We start from the raw sequence: 10,541 nt of genomic DNA on the forward strand, positions 1-10,541 counted from the left end.
TTTGCTTAAAAATCTGCCTCCCCCGCTAGCTCTCTGCCGGATAAGCTCTCTGGTGGCAGGACTATATTTGTCTTTTTCCCTCAGTGTTCCCAGACCCCAGAACAGTACCTGACTCAGAATGTGCTCAATAAGCATATACTGAATAAATTAATGAGTTTAAAATGCACAATTACCATAGTCATTGGAAGTAAAGCTGATGAGACTTTTGCCAGGAAAAACTGCCAAATCCCACTTTGACTGGATGAGGCTTTCATGTAGAACTTGTTATCTGTTGTCACAAGAGAGGGCTTTAAGTAAGCCATAGCCTGGCTTTACTTTACACAAGCAGCTTCGTCTAGGTGGCCCCTACTTCATATCCCCCACCACCAAACACCAGAAGAAGCAAGCTTAGTTAAGCTGCTGCAACGTTCTAAATTCATTCAGCTAAGATGTCTTGAGCACCTTCTAGGCCCTGGCACTCTGTCTGGCCCCTAGAGACGCAATGGCACCAAGACGAATCGGCCATTCAGATGCTGTGGGAAATGCTCCGATCTAGAAAAGGACTCAAAGGACAGAAAAGTTGACTCCGCTGGGAGAGAAGAGGGAAGCTTCACCGAGGAGGGGATTTTGCAGCTGGCTTTGGAAAGATACAGTTTTCCAAGTGGAAGGAGAAAAGCAGGAGCTCTAGGCTAAGGAAACCACATGTGCAGATGGGTACATCTGCGGAAAGAGCTGAAGAACCCGTGGAGAAGAAATAGAACAATATGGCAAGAGGTATGATGATGTCAGGAAAAATTCTGCAGTGCTGTGTTAGGAAAAACAGGAAAAGGCAGATGGTGACTTTTATGCTAAGCTAAGGAGTTTATGTTTTGTTCTGTAGCTCCCAGAGAAAGGTGTTGTATGACAGGAACGGGCTTGAGTGAAATGAACCCTGGTAGTTGGGTGGTAGGCTGGAGGGTGTCCTTGGATGGGGCATGGTTGGAGGCACGTATCTAGTTAGGGTTGTTCTGTCCTCTGAGTCTTTCTTCCTGTCTCTGGTCTCTCTGTCTTCCTAACGGGTGCTTGTGAGTGTGTTTGTGTACAAACCCTGGGTTGTATACCTTTCTTGGCCTCTTGCTCTCTTTGGCTCTCTGCTTTCTCTCATTCTCTCTCTCCCTCTCTTGCTCTCTCTCTCTCCATCTCTCTGTCTCTCCCATTGTCATTATTTGATGTATTGAGGCTCAAACACAGAATATAGCATCAGTTGCTAGGAGTTGCTCAAAACAAAATATCATGTGGTGAAATGGGCACCACATTGAAAGTCAATGCACCCAAACACTGAGACCAACCTGCAATGAAACCCTGGAAAAATCATGTATTCTCTCTAGGTTCTAATTCCGTCATCTGGCCGATATTGGGGATAAATTACTAGATTTTATTTAATTCCACAAGTATCTACTGAGGGTCTGCTATGTTCTAGGTGCTACGGATTTAGTAATGGAAAAACAGACAAAAGTCCCCGCCTTTATTGTAAAGGAAAGACAGACAACAAAATTTAAGTTAGGAAAACACGAGTGAATTGATAAGTACAACAGAAAAAAATAAAGCAGAAAGGGAATTAGGGAAGGTGATGGGATGACAATTTTCATTAGGTAAACCATCACTGAGAAGGTAGCATTTGTGTGAAAGACCTAAAGGAAGCAAGAATGTGAGCCATGTCAGCTCTGGGCAAAAGCATTCCAACCAAAGGGCACTTTGCAAAGTGCAAAGGTCCTGAGGCAGAAGCACACCTGTATCATGATAAAGTAACAAGACCAGGATGGCTGGAGCAGAGGAAGGATAGAAGGCTGGAGGAGACGGACATCCAGTGAGATCAGATCACATGAGAACTTGTAGCCACGTAGGACTATCTTCAATGCAGGCTGCGATAAGGAGAGTCATGATCTGACTTATATACGTCATGTGTCATTCTGGCTGTTGATCTGAGAACAAACTGAAGGGGAGCAAGAAGCAGAGCAACTACTAAAGTGGTAAGACCGGGCCAGAGAGGATGGAGGTGGTGAAAAATGTCTGATTCTGGATCTGTGTTGAAGGTAGAGCTGACAGGATTTCTCCAGGACTCGGAGAAGGGTCAAGGACGACCCCAAGGTTTTAGGTTTGTGAAACTAGGAAGATGCAGACACACCCCTTCAGGTGATTCTAAAGTATCTTCTGACTCTGAAACTCTCTGAGTTGAGAAGCTTCTTCTCTTTTTTCTGCGGTTGGAAACTACCACTCAATTAGAAACTAGTTCTTAAAAAACTGAAAATATATGTTATCTTTTTAAAATTATTTTCTCTCTTCAGAAAGCTTTATAACCAAAAAAAAATCTGTGACAAAAGCCTTTCTTTAACAATAATAAAAGAAAAATATCCATTGTTTAGAACCCTAGTCTTTTCCAGTTACTTATCCTTTGAACACTAGATGATACTGGGTCCCTACATTGCTTGTAGATAAGGCAAGTCTTGAATTCCTACTGGGCCTAGAATGATCTCATCATCATCAGAGGAAAGTAAAAGACGGGACTAAGGCCAGAAACAGGGGGAAGTTGCCTGCGGGTAACACTTACTAACTCTGGTGGCCTCAGTCAAGTGGTGCCCCTTGCGCTGCCGTTTGCCCAACCCTGAGATGATGATTCGCGGCAAATGGAAAATGGGGACAGACAGACCTCACGTGCAAACCCACACTCTGTCTGTGGAGCCTCAGCTCATGTTTGTTACTCAATCACCCTGAGTCTCAGTCCCTGTAATCGTTAAATATCTACCATTCAGAGTTTGAGCAGAAAACTGTATATCGGAAGTACATAATTGATCCCTGAGTCACATGCCAAACAAATGAGTGTCAACCCCTTGGGATCCAAGGAGCTGATCGAACATCCTGTGGGTGGGCTTCTGAGGTTCATTCACTGTGAACAGGTGGGTGAATGTTGGTGGTGATGGGTGGGAAGGGAACCCACGCTATACAAAAGCCACGAACAGAGGGCTGCACCCCATATATAAGAGCCTGTTCAGGGAGAAGAGTTTGAAAGGTACGCACCATTTCAATGTAGTTGTGTCGGTGTAAATGCTAGCATTTTCTGGAAAAAGTGATTAGATGATGTCTGGTAAGAAATGATGTGATACACTCAATAAGCTTCAACTTACTCAATTATCTAGTCTGCTCTAACTGCTCATTTAAAAGCTGATTCATCTCGCCCATCATGCACTACATTCCCAATGCAAAGAGACAGCCTCTTGCTTTCAAGAGAAGGAAGGGGTTTTTTAGTTGTTGTTTTTTGTTTTTGTTTTTGTTTTTGCTTTATTTTCCATGCAATTGAATTTTAAAAAGCCATAATTTGTGTTGGTATTTGAGATTGAAACGTCACAAACCCACTTCATTTAAGTTCACATCCCACTTCATTTCTCCAGACAAGTCCTTTATAAAATCTTGGTCCTGGTGTCTTGACACCATGGGTGAAAACATGCATCCTGTGTAAGTCTACACTATTTAGAGTGACAGGATTAACCACAGGCAGAGCTGGGTTCACATCCCCATTCTACCACTTAGTCTTGCGGCAGTGAGTTAATTTCATTAAGATTTCATTTTTTCAATGGTGAACTCTTGGTGGGAGGATCAGAGTCCTTATCTCAGAGGGTTTTTGTGAATATTAGATAAGAAAAATCACCTAAAGCACTTAGCACAGTGCCCAGCACGTAGTCCGTGAAGTTATTACTGTTATCTCTATTCCAAGGTTTTATTACTAAAAAAGAATGGTAATTAGGCAGGGTTTGTGGTCACTATTTTATCTCATGAATTAAATTTTTATAACTATCTCTTCTCAAAAGATACTTTAGACAACAGCAAGAAATAGTAGGAAGCTTAGTAAAATTAGAAGGTCTAGACACAAGCAGAAAGGAAGTACAGACAGGCTCAACATAGGGTCACAGGTGGATTCACCATTACATTTATGAAGCACAGGGCCGCTCCCCCCCTGAGAGGGGCCCAGGCAACGTGTTCACATGACTATGAGTTTTTTTTTAAACTTGCACAAGGTTAGCTGAAACTGCTGTTTCTTTTGACTCTTGTGGTCCCTCAGTTGTGTTTCAGCTCTCTCTTTCTCCCTCCAGACTTCACCAATTGCTGTTCTCTGTCCTGCCTCCTTTCCTATGCTCTTGGGGCTACCTTCAACTCAGAGACCAGGTCACAGCTCATATCTCACTTCCTCTGGGATGCTTCCCATAAAATCGCTCTATGTGCTAGGAACTTCTCCAACTTTATTTCTCGTTACACAGTATCCACCTGATACTACAGAGTCTAGATCTACTGTTGGGTAAATAGCTCCTGGAGGGTATAAACTATCTGTGGTGCTCACCATTCTAACACCACTCACTTGCACTGTGCCCAACATACATGGGTACTTAATAAAAGCAGATTTCCTATGTCTGTCTCATTTGTGAGCTTTAGTAAGTGTTACTTAATGAAGGTGATTTTTTAAAGGAGTAAGCTAATCTAAAAGCATAGGCTACTGATAGTATGAATGATCCAGGGACAGACCTCGGACTTTCCAGGAGCCTCGAGAGCTCTTTTTCCAAAACCACTTTCCTCCATCAGGCATTTCATCAGAACTGCACTGCAACTATTTTAGGATTCTCTTAGACTGAATGTCCAGCCCGCTAATATTTTATTCTACTGGGAAAGAACAATATGCTTGGGAAAACAAACAGGTTTTTGTTAAAGAAACTGAAAGTTTCTTAACTGTGAAGTCTAATGACATTCCCAAAGTCCCAGGGTTGGTGAGTCAACTATCAAGAACTAGAAGCTAGATAGTCCGACTTCCTGTGACTTTTCTCCATAGTTAACATTGAGACACCTAAATAGGGACACTGGCAACCTTTGTTTTGAAAGGAAAAGCTATAAAATCTCTATCTTCCCATTATCGCTTCAATTCAAGCCAAGGCAGCACAGAGTGGAGGACAGAACAGGGGCCCTGGAGGCGGACCATCTGGCTTTCGCCATCGACTGGCTGTGGAACCATGAACAAACTATTTGATCCTTGTGTATGTTGCTTTCCTTATAGTAAAATGTGTGTCATAATAGAAGCTATCTCATAGGAATGTGGTTAGGAATAAATAAGTTAATCCATAAAAGGTGCTTAAAACAGCTCTCCACATACACAGCAAATGGTCGACAAATAAATTATCTCTACCCTGAGACGAGATCACAACCAGCTTAAATGAGGTATAAGAAGTAGAAAAACATTTAACCCATATGAAGGACTTGGGTAGGAGTCAGGTGCTGTTCTTAAGCACCGTGTAGACATTACTCAGTATTTTGAACCCCGAGGCCTGTGTTCTTAGCCACTGGGTTACATTTTCTTCTCCGGGTGAAGAGGGACGATAGAGAACAAGATAGTCTCCCCGAGATTCCGAATCATTTTAAAACTGATCTTGAGTACATACAAGACAGTTATGACTCAGAGTTCCAAGAAGTAAACACTACCTCGGAGTGTGGTCCAACTAAATAGGCACCCACCAGCAGGAGCTCACGGATAATCACAGAATAATTCCTGTACTTGAAGGCCAAAAGCTGCACTTCAACTGGATAAATCTGGTCAACTTTACGATCCCACTTCTTTTTTTTTTCCTACATTTTATTTATGTATGTTTGGTTGCTCCGGGGGAGAGCAAGGGTAGAGAGGGGACGTATTTGTTTTCCAGTTTTGCTTTGTTTTTTTAATGAATAAGACTAGTGAGGTGATATATTCCTCAGAAAGTCCAGGAAATGTATCAGTGGTCGGTATTAAAGCAGCTATTAAGCAAGCTCCAATCATGATCGTGGGTAACATCTATCTATTTATAAGATTTATTTGAGCTATATGCTATGAACTTTAAAGACCTTTTTAAATTTATTTATTGACAGAGAGAGAGGGAACACAAGCAGGGGGAGTGTGAGAGGGAGAAGCAGGCTTAAGCCCCATGCAGGGCTCCATCCCAGGACCCTGGGATCATGACCACCAAAGGCAGACGCTTAATGACGGAACCACCCAGGAGCCCCTATGCTATGAACTTTCAATGAATTATCTCATTGAATTCTTAACAAACTAATGAAGGAAATACTGTTATTAGCTTCCACTTTACAAATGAAGAAACTAAAGCTTAGTAAGATTAATTCAGGGACACATGGGTGGCTCAGTCAGTTAAGTGGCTGCCTTTGGCCCAGGTCATGATCCCAGGCTCCTGGGATCGAGTCCCACATCAGGCTCCCAGCTCTGCGGGGAACCTGCCTCTCCCTCTGCCTGCTGCTCCCCCTGCTTGTGCTTGCTCGCTCTTTCTCTATCTCTGACAAATAAATAAATACAATCTTTAAAAAAAAAAAAAAGATTAATTCACTGGACCAAGTTTTTTAAAACAAGAAAGTCATAGAAGTCAGAAGTTTGGACCCGACGCTGAGTTTTGACCGGGAAAATTTCCTATCCTGGTTATCTTGTGCAGGAAGAGTGGGCGCCTAAGCTGGGGCTTCCCATGACGAGGCCACTCAGGAAATGTTTGTAGAATGAAACACTGTCAGCCATTTAATCTGCAAGAGTTCAACAGCAACTCCTCTTCTGCTGTGACAGAAGAGTGTCTCACGTTCAGAGCCTGTGCGTATGCTGTAGGAGCCGTTCCAGAGAGAAGTCAAGGTTATGGATACTTAGAGATTATCTGGCCACCAGTAACAAATTCCTAAGGCTCTATTCATCTCAAGGGTTTCATTCACTAATCCTGCAGAGTTAGAATGTTCTACTAATAATAATTCATAGAACTTCAGGTCCACAGTTGTGCTTAGAGGACAATCTATTTTCTCTGAGAACTCCGACGGCCTTTATTCCTTGAGTCCTTAGTAAATCATTACAAGGTTAATGTTAATGATAGTAGAATTAAAATAAAATAAATAAGATAAAATAAATCATTACAAAGTGTAACGTGGAACCATGTACTGATCAGTCACTGATCATCATTCCATGCCTACTAAGCGCTAGGCCCTTTGCATGCATTATTTAATTACTTCTTAGAAGAAACATATTATCCCCATTTTGCTAAATGGAGAAACTAACAATTGGATATTTGTGGAAGGTTTAAACTCAGGCCTGCCAACTCCAAAGCCTGGCCTCTTTTTACCGTATCTACAGTAAGAAACCAAAAGACTTTTCTGTTCCTAATGGCCTCACATCTAGGACAATGAAAGAATCTTAATAACTGGAGGCAAAAAAAAAAAAAAAAAAAAAAAGTGGGGAGGTCAGAGACCGTTGGAGGATATGGGTTCTCATTCACAGGAAGAAAAAAAAAAAAGCATTTACACCCAAACACACAAATTCTTTCATACAATTTCATACATTTACAGATCCCAGTTAAGAGGTTAAGACTTGTCTTATGCACATGAGGGGAAACACAGAAAAAAGAAAGGAGAAATGCTTAAATTTTTTTAAAAGTCAAACCATTAACATGTTTACTAGTAGTAGTAATTGTCTGAAGGGGAAAAATTTTTTTTATAAAATCAGCAGAGATGACCAGAGTCAAAGGGAAAGTTCACAAATGACCGGTTTCAAAATATTTTATCAAGGTAAGCACTTTTTCAGTGTTTTGAAAGAAAACAGAGACTTGATTTTTCCTCCAGCCTACCCATCACTACTAAGAATTCACCCATTCAGTAGCTCAGCTGAATATTTAAAACATGAATTATCTCACGGCCACTAACCAGCCTTGTGGCAGAGGGACTAGGGTAACTAAAGAAAGCAGTCAAAAGTAGGGGTACCTGCGTGGCTCAGTCGGTGAAACATGTAACTCCTGATCTCAGGGTCACAAGTTCAAGCCCCACACTGGGCCTAGATCTTACTTTAAAAAATAAAAAAGTGAAGTTTAGTGGCAACTCAAAATAACCTAAATGGCTCAGGCCAACATCAAAACCCCAGTGTCTCCAAACCATAAGAGACTCTTAATCTCACAAAACAAACTGAGGGTTGCTGGGGGGAGGGGAGGGAGGGATAGGGTGGCTGGGTTATGGACATGGGGGAGGGTATGTGCTATGGTGAGTGCTGTGAAATGTGTAAGCCTGACGATTCACAGACCTGTCCCCTGGGGCTAATAATACATTATATATTAACATTTTTTTAAAAAATCTAATCTAAAAAAAGGGGGGGGGCAGCTGGGTGGCTCAGTGGGTTAAGCCTCTCCCTTCAGTTCAGGTCATGATCTCAGGATCCTGGGATCAAGCCCCGCATCGGGCTCTCTGCTCAGCGGGGAGCCTGCTTCCCCCTCTCTCTCTGCCTGCCTCTCTGCCTCCTTGTGATCTCTGTCTGTCAAATAAATAAATAAAATCTTTAAAAAAACAAACAAACTCCAGTCTTTCAGCAAAAGGTGCAGGCAGAGGCCAGTGTCTTCCTGCTTCACGATCCCCATTTCACCTCCATGAATACACTGTCCCCTCGGTGTCCTACCACTTGCAAATTCATCTCAGCGTGTGCACAGTACAAACAAAATTACAGCTGCTCCTCTCTGTCTACAAAATCAAAGACAGACCGGCACTTGCAGCAGGTAGACCTTTGTACATCTTGGAGACACACAGACTTAAAAGACCTTTAGAACTCAAATGAAAGGCAAATATTCTGGTGCAATTTTATTCTCTGTGGTACTAAATTCAGGGAGACCATGGGAGGGAGAGGGGGTGCTCAGACACGGGGGGTTATTTGGCCCAAGAGGGAGGACACGGCACCCCGGGCATCTTGGAAGAACAGCAGCGCCCTGCGGAACCGCTGGAGGAAATGACGTGCCTGGTCATACCGGGTCGGAACCAGTTTGAGGCATCAAATTCAAACATTCTTAATTTTTAAGTGCCAACGTGAAAATATGCAAAGATCACCACGACAATTTTTTTTTTCTCTTGTGGAGCCATAAGAGAGCAGGAGAATCCACGGACAACAAAGACAGCAAAGTCACTCCTATGGATGAAAAGTAAAACTTCCCCGTTTATTTACAAGTGAAATCTTTATTATAAAAAGTCAGGTTTCAAAAAACATCCATCACATAACCCCTTCAGTGAATTCCTCAACTCATAGTTTCAGGAAGTTGTATCATCACCAATACCTGAGAGTTCATTTATCATTTTGCCTGCCTGTTCCAAATGCTGAATCCCAAGGGACTGAAATATATTTGACTTCAAAAAGATGTCTTCATCGGGGCGCCTGGGTGGCTCAGTGGGTTGAGCCTCTGTCTTCGGCTTGGACCCTGATCTCAGGGTCCTGGGATCGAGCCCCGCATCGGGCTCTCTGCTCAGCAGGGAGCCTGCTTCCCCCTCTCTCCCTGCCTGCCTCTCTGCCTACTTGTGATCTTTGTCTGTCAAGTAAATAAATAAAATCTTTAAAAAAAAAAAAAAAAGACGTCTTCATATGTCTTGGTAAACTATGTCTTGGTAACCTTATGTAATACAAACCAAAGGAAGTCCCTGAGTTGTCTATGGAGATAACATTACAGCTCATTTTAATTATGTACCAAATAAATATTAATTAAATATATTAAATTATAGTATATGTTGGCCTGCATTTCGATGATAGTCCATGATTTAGCACAATAGGATACAGTTAACATTCACTTTTGTTCCCTAAATATCTTTGCAAAAACAAAGTTTCTATACTTGAAAAACTCCAAATTCATCAAGGAAAGCATCTTTCAAAACTTACAGCTGTAAGCTCATTTTCCTGGACTGTTATTATACATAATAAGAGACTTGATTTGACAGCTCCTATAATAACACATTACAAGTTTACATTGGATGTGTTTTTTTAACCTTAAACTCTTGTGATGGCAAAACCATTTTTCTCAAAGCTGATTGGTTGTGCACGTCTACAACAGAGCTTAAATGTGACCTTGCTATCCCAAACTTTCTTACAGGAGGAATTTTTTTATTTTAAGCCTTTTTTGTTACACAACATGACATCTTCGTGAAGAATTTTTGTTTTATTATTAAGAAATAAACGTGTCTTGCTCCTTGAGATCTCCTTGGCTTCAGCAACTTGTATTATTTCCACTGTAGACCAGTAAGAATATATTTCAAAGACAGGCTAACAAAGTTCAAGTAAAAGTTATTTGTTATATATTGGAGCTACTAACTGAAATTGGGTGAGTATTAGAGATTATCAGCATAATTAATATAGTGCCAAAAATGAACTTAATTCATAGATATTGGTTGACTTCCTTATTGCATTATCTGATGTTGATTATATAGCCATTGTTTGCATACTGATCTTCCGATAAATCTTAAAAACTGGGTTTATTTGGCGGATTGTTTTTCTTCTAATTTTTCTTCCAACCTACTTAGATCTCATTTAATACTATGTTTTTGTACATCTCCCTATAGAGCAATCAAGTTTAATCAATACTGCATTAGAAGTATCTCAAAAATACCATTCCTGGGTCATTTTCTCTCTGATTTAGCTTTTACCCTTCTCTTAACACAACAGAAGACTCAACTTAAAGTCCCTCTAAGAAGGCTATGATTGGATAAAATTGGATAAAATAATTTTTATTTTTGCA

Source organism: Martes martes, assembly GCF_963455335.1.
Source record: "Martes martes genome assembly, chromosome: 2".
NCBI classification, from domain to species: domain Eukaryota; kingdom Metazoa; phylum Chordata; class Mammalia; order Carnivora; family Mustelidae; genus Martes; species Martes martes.